Source organism: Bos mutus, chromosome 8 (assembly GCF_027580195.1).
Source record: "Bos mutus isolate GX-2022 chromosome 8, NWIPB_WYAK_1.1, whole genome shotgun sequence".
Taxonomy (NCBI): domain Eukaryota; kingdom Metazoa; phylum Chordata; class Mammalia; order Artiodactyla; family Bovidae; genus Bos; species Bos mutus.
The window spans coordinates 102,668,695-102,687,547 of NC_091624.1; the positions used below are offsets into that span (position 1 = coordinate 102,668,695).

The window sequence follows — 18,853 nt, forward strand, 5'->3', positions numbered from 1 at the left end:
TGCCTGCTTCCTTTCAAGTGTTTTTGTTGTGACCTCAAGAGCCGACCACATAGGGAGTGATTCCTTTTTCATTCTGGCTTGGTCAAACCGAGCTGCCCTAATGAAATGCCATAGACTGCTGGCTTACACAACAGAAATTTATCTTCTCACAGTGCTGGAGGCTGGAAGTCCAAGATCCAGGTGGCAGCCGACCCAGTTCCTCCTGACCCACATGGCCTCCCTGTGGATTCAGGTAGTGAGTGAGACCCCCCCCCCGACCCCCAACCCTGCCTTGTGACCTCATTTAGCCATAATTCTTTCCTGGCATGCATGCTAACCATGCTAACTCGCTTCAGTCGTGATGGACTCTCTGCAACTGTATGGACTGTAGCCCACAGGCTCCTCTGTCCCTGGGAGTCTCCAGGCAAGAATACTGGAGTGGGTTGCCATGCCCTCCTCCAGGGGCTCTTCTGGACCCAGGGATGGAACCGGGTCTCTTATGTCTCCTGCATTGGCAGGTGACTTCTTTACCATTATCACCACTTGGGAAGCTCATTCTTTCCTCAATGTCACCATCAGAAAACATGGCCATGCTGGGGCCGAGGGTTCCAACATGTGAATTCTGGGTCCAAAATAAATACCCAGGGCACAGGACACTCCGGTGCCCCCGAGGTCACAGACCCCATTGGGGTTCTTGTCTAGGTACTGCTCGTGGTAATCCTCCACGTAGTTAAAGGTCTATCCCTCCCGGATGTCCGTGGTGAACAGGCCAAAACCATGCTCCGACAGAACCTGTGAAGAGAAAGGGGCCATCAGGACCAGATGCCGGGGATCCTGGGAAGGAGGAGGGGCGGGGTCGGACGGGAGGGGCGGGGTCGGGACGGGAGGGGCAGACACGTGGCCACAGAGGTGGAGAGGGTGAGCAGTGGTGCTTGGGGCCTGCGCTGGGCCACTTCCCCGCTGCGTTATCCTGAGCAAGCATCTCCCTCCCTGTGTCTCAGGGGTCTGGGGTTTCAAATCTGGGGTTTAATTTGTTTGTTTTCTGATTCTGAAATTTATTCTCTACGCTCTACACTAGCTCTGCCCCCAGGGTGTTGGGAGCCCTTGTGTGGGTTCTGGCTGCCCTGGGGAGGAGGGGTTCCTGAGGGGACTCACTGCGACTGCAGTGGGAGGGGGGGCAGTGTGGCCCCTCTGCCCCAGCACGGGATGGACAGAGCATGGCCCCCTCGCTGGTTGTGGCTCTGGGCAGCAGGGACCCCGCCGGGACGCCCTGGAGGGCAGGAGCCACCTGGAGTCTGGGCTCTGCCCCTCCAGTCTGGAGCCTGGGGAGTGAAGTCAGGGGAGGATGTGGCCTGAGGGCCTGGTCGGCTCCTCGCCGCCCTCTGTGACCCAGTTTAAGGCCTGGTGGCACCTGCTGCCAGGGAGAGGAACACAGTAAACACCAGTGGGGGAGGAGAGCCCAGCTATTTGGGGCAGGAGACGGATTAAGAAATAGACATTGTTCCCCGTGGATCTCCGCCTGTTTCCTCTCCCTTCTGGATTTCAGCTGTGCCCTAGTTCTTTCTTGGTACAGGCTGCTCAGGGTCTCTGAGCTCAAGGCCACAGAGATGCGACCTGGGTTTATGCATTCCGTTTTAGACAATGGTGGGAGGCGGGACCTGGGACTCTTGTCTCCTTAAGGGACCTGCTGTTACTGATAGCCTCTGGGCTCCTGGGGATGAATTCCTCACGTCCGCCAGGAAGGGTGGTGGGTCTAGTCTTTGAGTTCAGTGTGAACCCATGGCCTGACCATCTGCTGAACCCTGCTGTGACTTTCTGAATTTCCTTTTAGCCCGCTGAGGGGGAAGCAAAGGGATGGCTCCAAAACCTCAGGCCCGGGTGTTTAGGAAGAGAACCTTGAGCAGAGAAATTCAAGAAGGTCCCAGAAGGAAATTCCACTCAGAAAATTGAAGTGAGGCTACTTTCATGGTGGGGTGGAAGGCTGTGGGCATCATAAAGTGTCCTGATGAAGGAGGGCATTTCAGAGACCAGCTGTAGCCGTCAGCCACGGGACAAGAACAGGAAGCCTTGTTGTTGGAGTCCAGTGAGGAGGGCAGGTGTGGAGGGGAGATTCCGGCAGGAACCAGGTCAAGGAGGGACCCTGCCCCTGGGAGCAAGTGGCCCCAACAGAAAGGGATAGCGAGGAAGTCCCCCAATCTCCTCCTACCTGCCTCCTACCTCTGTGCATGCCTCCCACTGCCAAGGACGAACCATGTGACATTCAGGGACACCGCCCCCTCCCCAGGTGACCAGTCTGGAGGCGTCAGCCTCCTGGGACTCAGGGAAGGACAGCCAGTGGATTTGTACTGGTGAAATGGGGACAGATGGAAAATAACTGCAGTATCATCCCAGTGTTCCCTCCCAAAGAACAGAACTGAAGGCTGTGAGCCATCCTTATTTCAGAGAGGATAAAGATAGCCAACTGCCCAGTAAGGCTTTTCATGGCTTTGTGTTGGTCTCAGCCTATTGATAGCCATGCCGTCAGCTAGGAATATGGGTGGCACTCGTCCAGACCATGTTACCTGCAGCCAGCCCCCATGGACATCTCCTCCAGTGAGTGGCTGGATCAGCCTTTGTGGTTCTCATTAGGATGGCAGGATATGCTTCAGCAAAAACCATCAGAGAACTTAAAAAAAATTATTTTTTTGTGGCTGTGCTGGGTCTTCATTGCTGTGTGGGCTTTTCTCTAGTTGCAGCAAGCAGGGGCTAATCTCTGGTTGTGATGCAAGGGCTTCTTATTGTGATGGCTTCTCTCATTGTGAAGCACTGGCTCTAGGCACACGGGCTTCAGTAGTTGTGGCACATGGGCTCATCGTTGTGGTTCCCGGGCTCTAGAGCACAGGCTCAATAGTTGTGGCGTGTGGGCTTAGTTGCTCTGAGGCATGTGGGATCTTCCTGGACCAGGGATTGAACCCGTGTCTTTGCATTGGTGGGCAGATTCTTTACCAATGAGCCACCAGGGAACCCCAACAGGGAACTTTGAGGAATAAGATTTATTACTCCAAGTCCTGGAGTGTACACAGCACACCTGAGGGGTTATACAGCCAGGTTGCAGGGAGAGAGAGAAAGATGTAACAGACCTGGGGATCTCGCTTTCATTAGCATTGAGGGTGGGGTGTCTAGGGTCTCGCAGATTCATTCTTTATTGACTAACTTAAAGCATATGACCAGGAATTGGGGTGCAGGAAGGGAGAAGCAGGTCACTCAGGCAGTTATGTAGGTTACCCAGGGCTTTCTGGAAAAAGGACCTTCATAGATGGGGACCTTCACGAGCCTGATTCCTGATCTGGTTGGTTGGCTGATGGCTGAGCCGTCCAGCTGACAATATGTGTATTCAGGATGGATGTCTTTTGAACTGGATGATTCAGCAATCAAAAACTTAAAATGTCAAGCACTTAACGCATGTATAATATACTGTGCTTAGGACTTTACAGGTGTTCGCTCATTTAATCCTCATAGCAATCACTGGAGGGAATTGTTCTTCTACTTTCCACATTTAGTTTATCAGTGTGCCGGCTATTGTGTCTTGATGCTCAGCTCCATCTCTGCCTTTCTAAACTCTCCTAAGAATTTTAGATGCTGAAAGCTGCTCACATTGCTCAGAGTCCCAGCAGGCTTCAGATTTAGATCCTCAGGCGAGTTTTAGAAGGCAGGAGACCAGGAGAAACAGTTTTCCTTAGCAGCTGTACACAGGCGTGAAGATTTCAGCAGAAGACAGTTGGGAGGTTTGGCCTTTAAGTTTGGGTGTCCTTCCGCAAATTGTTACATTAATGCTGAAGAGAATCATAAGATGATTAGCAGTGAGTTATTATCATTCCTGAGGCCTACTGAGCTTCACAAAGCAAGCAACTGTTTTTCTTGGCCTTTGCACTCAAGCCCTTTTAATGGTTCTGTAAGCATCCATCTCTATGTACTAAATCCCTTTCGGCTTGAGATATATAGGTTATTTTCTATTTTCCTGATAGAATCCTGACTGATATAGTTATTTGGTATTGAATGTGGTTTCAGGAAATACAACTGCACAGATGGGAATCTAAGATTTCTTGTCAGGCCTAATTTGATTTGAAGGGAATAATGACCTCTTTGCTGGTGGAAAATGGGATTCTGGGAGACCAGGGTATGCAATGTCAAAACAGTTTCTCAAATTATTACCTGTCATTCTTAGAATCCTGTTAGAGGAGAACAAGTGACATTTGCAATAGAATTTTCTGGTGGAAGAGATAAGTACAAGAGCTACTATTACCAAATACGGTGGCAAGTTTACAGGGAAAGAAAGAACAATAATATTGGAGTTTTACATTGTCAACTCAAAGGCATTATCCAACAACCAGAGAAGTTTCTACAACTGCCCTAAAGGAATCTCTTTATCTATTGCATCAAAAATTAGACCCAGGGTTGGTCCTGCAGGTGGCAGAATGACAACATAACTTGAATTCACAACTTCATTAGGTCCATACATAAATGGTGATTAATTGGAGAAGAAGGTGACCAAGAAAATTACAGTGGAATGTTTGGATGGATTAAAATGAGTTAGTGTACTTTAAAACCTCAAATCTGGGAATTCCCTGGCTATCCAGTGGTAAAGACTCCTTGATGCCAAGGCAGAGGGTACAGACTCAATCTCTGGTTGGGGAACTAAGATCCTGAATGCTGTGTGGTGCAGCCAAAAAAGAATAAAATAAAAATAAAATACCTCAAAATCTCACTGAACTTCCATTCCTGTTAGAAGCAGTCCTTCTACCCCATTCTCGGGAGGCTAGTCTCCTCTCCATGAAGACTTTGTAATGACTTAACTGAAATTACTTTCCCAGAAGATGCTGGGGACTTCCCAGGTGGCTCTGGTGGTAAAGAATGCTCCTGCCAATGCAGGAGACATGGGTTCACCATCCCTGGGTTGGGAAGATCCCCTGGAGTAGCAAACAGCAACCCACTCCAGTATTCTTGCCTGGAAAATTTCATGGGCAGAGGAGACTGGCAGGCTACAGTCCTTGGGGCTGCAGAAAACTGGACACAACTGATCGACTAAGCATATATACGTACACGATACTGGGTTCTCCCCCATGACCCATCCTTACGACCTCCTATGGCAGCCAGAACCATAAGTGAAGTCATCCCAATATCCTTCATATGGGATCAGGTAAATCTGACCCAGGAGAAGATATTATCCACAATAACAGACCTGCAAACTTCCGCTGATGCATATTTGTAGACACTTGAGGATTATGTGTGAGAAGAGACTCTAAAGGAGTTGTTAAAATGCTCAGTCATGTCCAATTCTTTTGTGACCCCGGACTGTCCATCAGGCTCCTCTGTCCTTGGGATTTTCCAGACAAGAATACTGGAATGGGTTGCCATTTCCTTACCCAGGGGATCTTCCTGCCCAGGAATCAAACCCATGTCTCTTGCATTAGCAGGTGGATTCTTTACTACTGAGCCATCAGGAAAGCCCTCTAAAAGAATTAGGCAGAGGATAAAGTAATAAATGATTGGACCAAATGTGTCAGTCTGAGAGCACTTTAGAGAAAATCTGTATTCTAATGAGTAACCTGGCACAGCTAGAAGTAGCTCTGTTTGTTTAGTTGACAGACTAAAACCCTGGATAAGAGATGGCCTACATTAAATGGAATTCTTTGTAAAATATAAAAGAAGGAGTACAAAATCTTGGGTAGGAATGTCAGGATGAATTTATTAAATGTGACCTGCTCACTGATCCTCTAACTCCATCCCTTAATTGAGTCACGAGGATACGGTGTTAAATTAGGCATTGAAAAGTACAACTCCATACGGAGGCTCAGCACCCTCAGGGTACCCTGTTATGGCCATCATCCATAGGCTGAGGATGGTCAGACGTGTAACCCATCTTGTGGAAGGTCAGTCATACTTGACTTCTTCCCTTTTGGAGTAGGCAGTAATTTTTCATCATAGAAATAGACATTAATCTGTATATGGATGTGTCTGCCTTGCCCACAAAGCTTCTGCCACCTAACCACCCGTAACTCACTAAATGACTAGTTATTCCTCACATGGTTTTCCACTTGGCACAACTTCTGATCAATTGGTTATAATAGAACAGAAGTAAGGCAGCGTGTTGATGTCCGTGGGATTCACTGATCTTAACATCCCAACTCAAAGCAGCACAAGCAATAGCTCCTGTGAGATTTGGGATCACAGACTCCATGTCTATCTTCCAGGGTCTAACAGAGAAACCCTGGAATGCTTCAAAGGTACTTGTGTAAGGATGGGTGGGGAGAAAGGAGGAGAAGATAGTATGGATCTGAAGCTTAGTGACCTGATTTATCACCAGTAAACATGCTGGTAAGCTGTACTTGAGACCCCCAAGCCAAACCATATGGGGTACCACAGAACACGATGCAGGGAGCTGCTTCTCTGAGTTCCTGAGAAGGTGTAGGCTTTCCCCTCCTTTTCTGTTTCTTCCTGGATCCATGGAAGAAATTGAGCCACAGACACAAACATACCAGGCCTCCCCCTGAAGCCAGATCGTATGCCCCAACTGAACACACCCACTTGGAAGAGCCTCCGACTTCCATGGATAGTACAGACCATAGGTGCCCCACTGTCTCCCTAAGAATGAGAAAAGAGAGAAGGAACAGTCTAGAGCAATCAACAGCACCTCTAACTAGAGTGCAGAGTGAGAGGGTCCTAGTGGCATGGGTCAGGGAAGTGGTATCCAACCTTTTTGGCACCAGGGAGCTGTTTTGTGGAAGACAGTTTTTCCCTGGACCCAGTTGGAGGGTGGTTTGGTGATAATTCAAGCACATTACATTTATCATGCTGCCACTGATCTGATAGGAGGCGGAGCTCAGGCAGTAATAAGAGTGATGGGGAGCAGCTGTAAATACACATGGGGCTTGGCTCACTCACCCACAGCTCACCTCCTGTCCATGGCCCAGAGGTTGGGGACCCCTGGGCTAGGGCTTCCCTCCTTGTCTCCCTCCTGGGAACCCAGAACGTGGTGGGGCATGTGGAGGTTGGAGCTGAGATGGGGGCTGAGTACCTGGCAGTTGCCTTTGGTGCCCAGTTCTTGCCAGGCGCAAAGCATGTTCCTGGAGAGGTGGTCTACCCTCTGGCTGCAGTCTCTCCAGGTAATCTGCACCACTCTCAGCTTCTGCAGGTACATGTTGAAGTTGTCCTTTCGGTCTAGCAAAATGAGGAAGCTAGAGTGAGGATGCGGAGAAGGCAGTGGCGCCCCACTCCAGTACTCTTGCCTGGAAAATCCCATGGACGGAGGAGCCTGGCAGGCTGTAGTCCATGGGGTTGCTAAGAGTCAGACACGACTGAGCGACTTCACTTTCACTTTTCACTTTCCTGCATTGAAGGAAATGGCAACCCATTCCAGTGTTCTTGCCTGGAGAATCCCAGGGACAGGGGAGCCTGGTGGGCTGCCGTTTCTGAGGTTGCACAGAGTCAGACAACTGAAGCGACTTAGCAGCAGCAGCAGCAGAGTAAGGATGAGCACTGCTCCACCACGGAGAGGGATGGACCCACAAGTGACGAGGGTGGAGGCCCTGGCAAGCATGTAGACACTCAGACCATCACAGACTTAGAGTGACCTAACCCAATGCCCACTCAATCTCCTCTCCACCATCTCCCAGGAGTGGTTTCTCCATCTCTGCTTATTTCTCTGCTTCCCATTGGGAAGCTCACTCCCTCTGGAAGCAGCCTACCAAACCCTCACCCCAGCCTCTGCCAGGTGAGTATGGAAAGAGCTTTCTCAGTGACCCCACCATCTCTTCACAGCCAGGCTTTGCCTTGTGCAGAGGTTCATAACAGCCTAACTTCTGTACCCACCTCTGCCAGGCCAGTGGAGAGGCCAGGAGGATGGCATACCTAAAGGTGCCATCTCGAAGGAAAGAAACAACCCGGATCCAAGAGGATCCTGCTCATCCCCTTCCGGCATCCCTGTCTAGTCAGCCTGGATGTAGCGGAGGACTGTGCTTGCTTGGGGAATCACTGTCTCAGAGTCGTCTCAGGATGGTAGTCTAGTGAAAGTGTTGCCACTCCGTCGTGTCCAACTATTTGCAACTGCATGGAGCCCACCAGGCTCCTCTGGGCATGGGATTCTTCAGGCAAGAATACTGGAGTGGGTTGCCATGCCCTCCTCCAGGGGATCTTCCCTACCCAGGGATCAAACCCGCATCTCCTTTGTCCCCTGCATTGGCAGGTGGGTTCTTTACCATCTCAGCCACCAGGGAAGTCTACATGAGCTTCATCTGATGATAAACATTTGGGGAGATGTGCTTGTAAAACCACCTAGGAGGGAAGAATCCAAGCTTTCTTTCTACAGTGCTTCTGGGCTCCGAAAGAAATCACCATCACTCCCATGCATTTAGGTTCATCTATGTTCCATTGGAGGGACTGATGCTGAAGCTGAAACTCCAGTACTTTGGCCACCTCATGCGAAGAGTTGACTCATTGGAAAAGACCCTGATGCTGGGAGGGATTGGGGGCAGGAGGAGAAGGGGACAACAGAGGATGAGATGGCTGGATGGCATCACTGACTCGATGGACATGAGTTTAAGTAAACTCCAGGAGTTGGTGATGGACAGGGAGGCCTGGCGTGCTGTGATTCATGGGGTCGCAAAAAGTTGGACACGACTGAGCAACTGAACTGAACTGAACTGATGTTCCAGGCTTCTATTGATGGTAAGGACCTTACATGTATAATCTCACTTAATTTAATCCACACAGCGTATTTGAAGGCTGCAGTCTTGTCATTCTACAGATGAGAAAACGTGAAAGAAAATAATCTGGGGGAGCTAGGTCGGAATCAAAAAGCGAGAGTGGTGAGGCCAAAATTCCGACCTGAGTCTTCCAAAGCATCATGCTGTCTAGCCTGGGGCTAGACATTTAGGCATAAATTTTCTGGGTTCAGAAGGGAAGGTACATACCATATGAAGGAGCCATCACCCACTCTGTCATCCAGCAGCGGCCCCAGATCTTCTCCTTCTTCTGCAGGCAGATGGGCATTTTGAAGTTATTGAATTGTACTGGTGTGGCAAGCAGCAACAGGGAGAGGTCGCTGTCCAGGTGAGGTGGTTCATAATCTTTGTGAATAATTATCTTCTGCACTTGCTTTCTCTCCAGGCGGGAGTCCTTGAGTGTTCTGGATCCCATGACCACAGTGATGTTTTCCAAGGTCATTTCTAACCTAAAGAATGAATATAATAACTACAAACTACAATATAATAATAGTCATATTGCATTTCTCACTTACAGGCACATTTATTAACACCTGGTGGCTCTGACGGTAAAGAATCTGCCTGCAATGCAGGAGACCCAGGTTCCATCCCTCGGGTCAGGAAGATTCCCCTGGAGAAGGAAATGTCTATCCACTCCAGTATTCTTGCCTGGAGAATTCCATGGATGGAGGAGCCTGGTGGGCTACAGTCCATGGGGTCACAAAGAGTTGAACACAACTGAGTGACTAACACTTTAACACTTTGTAAACAGTAGAGTTTAGAGTTGAATACTGAGAAGTCCAAAGCATTGGGTGTACAGTGGCCGAAGAGAGGCTAGAGATCAGAGTGGCAGAAGTCAGGGGTCTAAACTCAGGCAAAACTCTGGGCTAGTGAACAGTCAGCTCAAGGAGACTTTCCCACAGAAGACAGTGGGGTGAATCCACCCAAGAAACTGGACTGTGAACTCCTTGACAGCTGGAGACTTGACTGTCTTGCGGACTACCGTATTGTCATCACTTAAAACAGCATGTGGTAGCCTGTATGTGTACAGTGAGTGAATACAGTGGTGGTCTACACAGAGGGCAGGCAGGGGAGGGGAAGCTTTGTACTGATTTTCCTATACTGGGCGCATAGTCACAACTAGCAGCCAATGTTTGGATCTGGTTAGCTTGAGAGAGTAAGTATAGAGCAGATACCTTTCGGTACAAATCCAGTGGACACACACTTGGGGTAGAGCCCATGGCTTCACATGTGTCATGTAGTAACCCACTAAGCTACCCAGCCCAGGCAATACATCGAGGAAACCTGACGTAAAGTAAGACAACACCTCAGAAACTTACAAGGTTCTTGGGAAGCAGTGTGCAGCGGTCAGAACCCACCACCGATGTATGATTGAGCCTCCACAGAGGTGTTTCTGCGAGATCTGGATACTCACTTGCCATGGGAACTCGCCATCCTGGACGTTCAACAGTTCGTGAGCTTGTAGCACGGTTGAGTTTGAAAACTTGGGTCTGTAGCCACAGTGAACTTCATCTGAAAGGGAAAAGAAAGAACGCTTGGTCCAGGAGAAGCGCTAAGGAATCCTTATCACGCGTTCCCAGCAGAGACTGCTGGGATAGAACTGAGTGGAGTGGGCTGGTGCAGAGAGGACAGACCTCAGACCACTCCAGTCAAACACACCCCCTGTACTCTTTGTCCCTCACATTCAAGAGGAGCTGTGAGATCTGGGAAGGTCAGGGCGGCGATACAGCAGGAGCTGTCAAGTTGTTGGAATGGCAGCGGAGAAGTGCAAAGATGTGCAGGGTCCATTCAGGAAACAGAGACTATGCAGGGCTGGGACAGGAAAAGCTTACTATCAAGAATTACATCGCTCATGATCAGAGAAACGCAAATCAGAGCCACAATGAGGCACCATCTCATGCCAGTCAGAATGGCTGCCATCAAAAAGTCTACAAGCAATAAACGCTAGAGAGGGTGTGGACAAAAGAGAACCCTCTTACACTGTTGGTGGGAATGCAAACTAGTACAGCCACTATGGAGAACAGTGTGGAGATTCCTTAAAAAGCTGGAAACAGAACTGCCTTATGATCCAGCAATCTCACTTCTGGGCATACACACTGAGGAAACCAGAATTGAAAGAGACACGTGTACCCCAATGTTCATCACAGCACTGTTTATAATAGCCAGGACATGGAAGCAACTTAGATGTCTATCTGCAGATGAATGGATAAGGAAGTTGTGGTACATATGCACAATGGAATATTACTCAGCTATTAAAAATACTACATTTGAGTCAGTTCTAATGAGGTGGATGAAACTGGAGCCTATTACACAGAGTGAAGTAAGTTAGAAAGAAAAAACACGAATACAGCATATTAATGCATATATATGGAATTTAGAAAGATGGTAATGACGATCCTATATGCAAGACAGCAAAAGAGACACAGATGTAAAGAACAGACTTTTGGACTCTGTGGGAGAAGGTGAGGGTGGGATGATTTGAGAGAATAGCATTGAAACATGTATACTACCATATGTGAAATAGATGATCAGTCCAAGTTTGATGCATGAAACAGGGCGCTCAGGGCTGGTGCACTGGAACGACCCTGAGGGATGGGATGGGGAGGGAGGTGGGAGGGGTTTTGGGATGGGGGGACACATGTACACCCATGACTGATTGATGTCAGTGTGTGGCAAAAACCACCACAATATTGTAAGTAATTAGCCCCCAATTAAAATTAATTAATTAATTAAAAAGAAAGAATTATAGATGAGGGACTTCCCTGGCAGTCCCCTGGTTAAGACTCCATTTTCCAACGCAGGAAGGAGCAGGTTTGACCCCTGATCGGGAAGCTAAGGTCCCACATATCTCATGGTCAAAAAACCAAAACATGAAACAGAAACACTCCTGTAACAAATTCAATAAAGATTTTAAAAATGTTCCACATTAAAAAAAAATCTTTTTAAAAAAGAGTTATAAAGGATAACAGAGGAGTAACTATTTAATACAAAGAGTCTAGAGGACTCCAAGAATACCCCAGGGTTAGGGAAGAAAAGAAGGACCAAACTTGGCAAGGGAGTCCCTCCCCCAGGTTGGGATTCAGAATTCACTGGAGAACATAGGTTTGCCACACAAGGGAAGAGAGAGGTTTGCCAGTCTGCATTGCTACCCAGAGATGCTTTCCAGGTGGTGCTAGAGGTAAAGAATCTGCCTGCCAATGCCAGAGATGAAAGAGACATAGGTCCGATCCCTGGGTCGGGAAGATCCCCTGGAGTAGGAAATGGCTACCCACCCCAGTATTCTTGCCTGGAGAATCCCATGGACAGAGGAGCCTGGCAGCCTACAGTCCATGGGATTGCAAAGAGTCAGACATGAAGCTTAGCACTGAACTGATTGCTCTCCACGCAGGAAACACCTCTCCAGAGAGCAGCTGGGCTACGGCACCCTTCCTGGGTACAGGTGGAGTGCTGGTTGGGGGGCAGGTAAGTGGAAGGAGCTTAGGTATGATATGTACATATCGTTTTGTAAAAAAGCTATTTAGACATTAAAGATGATAATTCTTTAGCTGAAAAAAATACTATAAGGACTTAACCCAATTTGTCATTTCTTTTGTCTTTGATGTTCAGGAAATTAAAATTTGTTGCTGAGTCAAAACTATTCCTGTATGATTTTTCCCTTATGTGCTTATAAATTCATTCCTTTTGCTAAAAAGTTACTCAGTTCAGTCACTCAGTTGTGTCTGACTCTTTGTGACCCCACGGACTGCAGCACACCAGGCCTCCCTGTCCAACAAACTCCGGCGTTTATTCAAACTCATGTCCGTTGAGTTGGTGATGCCATCCAACCATCCCATCCTCTGTCGTCCACTTCTCCTCTCGCCTTCAATCCTTCCCAGCATCAAGGAGCTTTTCTCTAAGGAGTCTGTCCATGTCCATCTGTCATGATTGCCTTTACATGGCATAAGAACATCAGTAATCTCTGGAGTCCCTCCTCAGCCAATTTAGCTGTATCGTTTGCTCTAATCCTTCTCATCAATACCCAGGAGTCATCTTTGGTTGGTTCAGGACAAATATTTCTTATCTTTTGCCCCTAGTTTTCATATTGCCCCCAAATTTTGGAATCCAGACATGAACTATTACTCAGCCATAAAAAAGAACAAATCATTGCCATTTGCAGCAACATAGATGGTCCTAGAGACTGGCATACTGAGTGAAGTAAGTCAGACACAGAGAGACAAATATCATATAGTATCGCTTATATGTGAAATCTTTAAAAATGGGTAAAAATGAACTTATTTAAAAAAAAAAATAAACAGAATCACAGATGTAGAAAGCAAACTTATGATTACCAGGGGAGAGGAGGAGAGAGGGCTAAATTGAGAGACTGGGATTGACATACACACACTACTATATACAAAATAGATGACTAGTAAGAACCTATTGTATATAGCACAGGGAACAATGCTCAATACTTTGTAATGACCTATATAGGAAGAGTGTTAGTTGCTCAGTTGTGTCCAACTCCTTGTGACCCCATGGACTGTAGCCTGCCAGGTTCTTCTGTCCATGGGATTCTCCAGGCAAGAATACTGGAGTGGGTAGACATTTCCTTCTTCAGGGGATCTTCCCGACCCAGGGATTGAACCCAGGTCTCCTGCGTTGCAGGAGGCAGACCCTTTGCCATCTGAACCACCAGGGAAACTTTCTCAGAAATTATCACCAATAGAATCTTTTTTAAAAAGTGGATGTTTGTATATGTGTAACTGATCGACTTTTCTGTACACCTGAAACTCAGTTCAGTTCAGTTGCTCAGTTGTGTCCAACTCTTTGTGACCCCATGAACCGCAGCACACCAGGCCTCCCTGTCCATCACCAGCTCCCAGAGTTTACCCAAACTCATGTCCAATGAGTTGGTGATGCCATCTAACCATCTCATCCTCTGTCGTCCCCTTTTCCTCCCACCTTCAATCTTTCCCAACATCAGGGTCTTTTCAAAAGAGTCAGCTCTTCACATCAGGTGGCCAAAATATTGAAGTGTCAGCTTCAACATCAGTCCTTCCAATGAACACCCAGGACTGATTTCCTTCAGAATGGACTGGTTGGATCTCCTTGCAGTCCAAGGGACTCACAAGAGTCTTCTCCAACACCACAGTTCAAAAGCATCAATTCTTCAGCACTCAGCTTTCTTTACAATCCAACTCTCACATCCATACATGACTACTGGAAAAACCATAGGCTTGACTAGACGGACCTTTGTTGATAAAGTAATGTCTCTGCTTTCTAATATGCTATCTAGGTTGGTCATAACTTTCCTTCCAAGGAGCAAGCATCTTTTAATTTCATGGCTGCAATCACCATCTGTAGTGATTTTGGAGCCCAGAAAAATAAAGTCTGACACTGTTTCCACTGTTTCCCCATCTATTTCCCATGAAGTGATGGGACCGGATGCCATGATCTTCGTTCTCTGAATGTTGAGATTTAAGCCAACTTTTTCACTCTCCTCTTTCACTTTCATCAAGAGGCTCTTTAGTTCTTCACTTTCTGAAACTAACACATTGTAAATTAATTATACTTCAATAAATTTTTTTAAAAACTGCAAAAAATAAAAATAATCAGAGAGTGAAGGGTCCCTTCTCTCACCTCTGCTCTTGGTCTCCTTTTTCTCCTCCCCACCATCTCCTCCACCTCCTGAGAACTTCTTAAACTCTCAGGTGAGCACACACATTTGGATGCATACTCCCCTTGTGCTCTAAAGGGCATTTAGCATGAATATGTGGCAATATCTCAGCACAGCTCTCGCCAATGCCCCATGCTTATTTCAGTTTTGCTTCTTAAAGTTGATACTCAGTAGTAGGCATCCTTCTAGATACTCTGGCTGCCTCAGATATAGCATTTGAGACAAATGTTTGTTCTTAAGAGATTTAAACTAAACCAGAGTCCACTGCTTGAATCCTTCATTCAGATTTTACCTATGAAATCTTCTGGGTTTGTTGCCACCATGTTTAAGAACAGATCAGGTCAGTGGTTGCAATGGTTGAATTAATTTAATATTTCAGTCAAAGACTAATGAAAACTCTACAACTAGGAGCACTTGAACAAATGATCATCATTCACTTCATGTCAAATGCTGACAAAATGTTCAAAACTAAATGAATATAGTTTGCTGAGTAAACTGAGTTTATGACAATAGATTAGTAGATATTTATTTTTGGAGATGTTACTTTCCAGAAACTAGCGCTTTTTTTTTTTTTTAACTCCTCCTCCACTGTCAGAGGAGAAGGCAATGGCAACCCACTCCACTCTTCTTGCCTGGAGAATCCCACGGATGGAGGAGCCTGGTGGGCTGCCGTCTACGGGGTGGCACAGAGTCAGACACAACTGAAGCGACTTAGCAGCAGCAGCCACTGTCAGAATATCACACTTCCCTTCAAGTCAGTTGTTCTTGTTCTTTTTTTAAATTATTATTTCTCATTGACATGGACCTTTTTTAAAGTTTTTATTGAATTTATTACAGGATTGCTTCCATTTTATATTTCAGTTTGTTGTTACAAGGCATGTGGGATTTTGGCTCCCTGACCAGGAATCAAACCCACACCCCTGTGCTAGTGCCATACAGCTAGTAAGGGCTAGGACCAGGCATTCTGATTCTAGAATCACTGAAAGCAGTGAAATTGGCCTTCGGAGTTGCTTCTCGGGACACAGCCCTTTGTGCCAAAAGATGCAGGCTCTGTTCTAATATACACTTTATATATCTTCCTTAGGCTAGACTCCATGGGAACTCACTGGTACTCTACTACCTTACGAGCATGCAATCCTCAGAGACTTTGCCATCAAGGATTTCCATTGGCTGTTCATCTCCTGTGATACTTCAGCCTGAAACCCATCCCTAATTGTTTTCAAGCCCTGGATGAATGCTCTATATTCCAGTTCCCTTATACAGACACTCATTTATCACAGCTACACCACCGTTCTGCCAGATGACTCAGACTCTTCTTAATATATTTAGATATTTTCAATAAAACACAGCAGTTCCAAATAAAACTGGGTTTGTGGTTTAAGTTTTAAGATGTGATATTCCTGTTGCTTTGTTGGAATCGTCAAATAACTTTAAAATGAGTTGGAGGAAAGATGGCTTGTAAATACACTTACACACACACTCTCACTCTGCACATACACTCCCATCCCTGATGTACACTGACATTGACCAAACTACATTTTTTAAAGGAAAAAAAAAATCATTATGCTTAAATGAGAAGAGCTGAAACTCATGCAGCAAACTTTGAGGATTTTCAGACGATGGCGTTATAGTTGTATCAGAGTGTAAGAAGACACTGAGAAATCACAGACACAGCCTGTTCTGGAGTTCCTCACAGTGCAAACCATTGTAAACAAAGTGGAAACAAAAAAGCCTATGGAGTCCCACACTAGCCACAGCTCAAAGGACAAAAGCCCATGGCCCAGGCAGGGGAAGGGGAAGACAGGGGGCTGCTTCTTTTGAGCCGCTTGACCTCTGCTGGAACAGGCTGGAGTCAACCAGCCTGTGAAACTTCTCCACCCCCATTGCCACCCCCACCCTTTGACATAGCTTCTTAATGGCTCTATTCTTCCAGATCTCTGGGTCCAGACCCTGCAGGATCATTTTAACTGGTGTATTCACTGAGGCCAATCCATCTACTTTGATTCATCTGCTGTAATCTCCTAATTTCCTGAGCCATTTGCTCCAACTCTGCACCCCCTCTGGCCTCTAAATCAGCTCTACAGGAGCCAGGTAAGAGGGTGCAGGCATCCGCCCACCCTCTGCTCTGGCTCAGCCTGGCACAAACCTGAAGTTTCCTGGGCACGTCCCTTGAGTGCCATGAGCAGTGGAATTAGAAGCTGGAGCATTTTCTTTTCATTCCAGTCCAGAATTTTCCAACCTGGGCCCCGAGCCAAAGCTGACAAAATGCCAGCCGTGGCTGCTTCGGTGGCGGCCATCACAAACGCATGGCAGGGCTGGTCCTGGGTGACGTCACAGTAAGCCTGGGGTCAGGAGGAAGCAGGGGCCGCAGGGCAGCCAGGCTCAGGAGCGTCCACACAGCCGGCTCCCTGCCCGTCTGCCTTCTCTCTGCAGCAGGGACTAGGGGGACACCATCTCAGGCACACTTGTCTGCACCCACTCCCCCATCCATGACTGTGAGTCTCTTGAGGAGGCGTGTGTTCTAGTGTCTGCTTGAGCATTAAAAGGCTCTGGGTCTTTGGGTGAGTTTTCATATTCTCTGGAAGCGGATCCCAAAGCCTGCTATTGTGACCAAACCCAGGTCTAGCTGCTCACCGCTCAAAAGCCAATAAAGGGGCCAGGTAGGCGGAAAGGAAAGTTTGCTTTATTTTGGAGGCTGGCAACCTGGGGAGAGGGTAGACATCTGTCCAAAGGCTGACCTTCCCCTCGCCCTACACATGCACACAAGACCACTGGGGGCAAGAGATTTTATAGTCAGAAGGAGGGGGCTACATGCAGAAACAGCACAGTCAACTCTGATAGTCATCTTGAAATTGGCCATCAGAGGTCTGACCAGCATTATCTTGATTGTTTTTACGCACAGTTACTCTTTAGTCCTAGGGTCAGTTTGCTCCCATTTCCCTAAGGCCAGTTCTCAGAACTGTGGCAGCTTCTGTCATGGCTACAGTCTGGTCATCAGTAGTTAACTTCTCCCCATGGTGGGGGTTTCAATTTCTATACAACAGCTCACAGGAGATTGTTCAGCATATCATCCATAGTCCTTGAGGAGGAACGAGAGGTCCTTGACTTTGCTTAATTGCTACATTATTATTATTTTATCTCCTTTGACTATTTTCCTTTGTTTCTGCAAGTTCTCACTTCGCTGATTAAACTTATTCTTTAGCTAAAGTTTTTACACAGAAAAAAAAAAAGCCAGGCATGAGGGACAAATTCTATACAGTTTATCTCAATTCAGATAGTACTTGGAGTCAGTGCAGACCCCACAGGTGCGAGACTCAACCCCACAAGACCACCCCCGCCTCAGATGCCAGTTGCAAGTCTAAGTTGTGAGAATGGAATTTTCCCGGCCGTATCAGTAAACAAAGGATGTCACAGTTATTAGTGACTGCAACCACAGCCGACTAAGGTGAGCTGGTGAACCTTGAGGTAACTCAGGAAGGAAAAGATTATCTGCCATCTAGTAACCATTAGGCTGCAGCCACTCTCTACAGTGAGCCCTGAGGAAATCTAGGATAAGAAAACACAGGATACTAGCCCCAGGTAGGTGAGATGCATATGAAATGAGTGATTACAGTGAGCCCAGACTCTTGCATCTTCCATATAGAAAAGTGCCAAATTCCTTAATTTGAGATACCTGGTTATCTTTAACTCAATCGTGTTTGACTCTTTGCGACCCCATGAATTGCAGCACTCTGGACCTCCCTGTCCATCACCAACTCCCAGAGTTCACTCAAACTCACGTCCATTGAGTCAGTGATGCCATCCAGCCATCTCATCCTCTGTCGTCCCCTTCTCCTCCTGCCCCCAATCCCTCCCAGCATCAGAGCCTTTTCCAATGAGTCAGCTCTTCACATGAGGTGGCCAAAGTACTGGAGTTTCAGCTTTAGCATCATTCCTTCCAAAGAACACCCAGGACTGATCTCCTTTAGAATGGACTGGTTGGATCTCCTTGCAATCCAAGGGACTCTCAAGAGTCTTCTCCAACACCACAGTTCAAAAACATCAGTTCTCCTGCCCTCAGCTTTCTTTACAGTCCAACTCTCACATCCATACATGACCACAGGAAAAACCATAGCTTTGACTAGACAAACCTTTGTTGGCAAAGTAATGTCTCTGCTTTTGAATATGCTGTCTAGGTTGGTCATAACTTTCCTTCCAAGGAGCAAGCGTCTTTTAATTTCATGGCTGCAGTCACCATCTGCAGTGATTTTGGAGCCCAGAAAAATAAAGTCTGACACTGTTTCCACTGTTTCCCCATCTATTTCCCATGAAGTGAGGGGACCAGATGCCATCATCTTAGTTTTCTGAATGTTGAGCTTTAAGCCAACTTTTTCACTCTCCACTTTCACTTTCATCAAGAGGCTTTTGAGTTCCTCTTCACTTTCTGCCATAAGGGTGGTATCATCTGCATATCTGAGGT

At 47.0% G+C, this 18,853-nt stretch overlaps 1 long non-coding RNA gene across 1 annotated transcript; it reads left to right on the forward strand.

Annotated features, from left to right (window-relative positions):
- The first annotated feature begins 160 nt into the window (after positions 1–160).
- Positions 161–15,748, forward strand: LOC138988999 (uncharacterized). The gene is made up of 3 exons (XR_011465251.1): positions 161–232; positions 12,127–12,200; positions 15,479–15,748. It is a non-coding gene; the product is annotated as an uncharacterized lncRNA (long non-coding RNA).
- Positions 15,749–18,853: the final 3,105 nt, after the last annotated feature.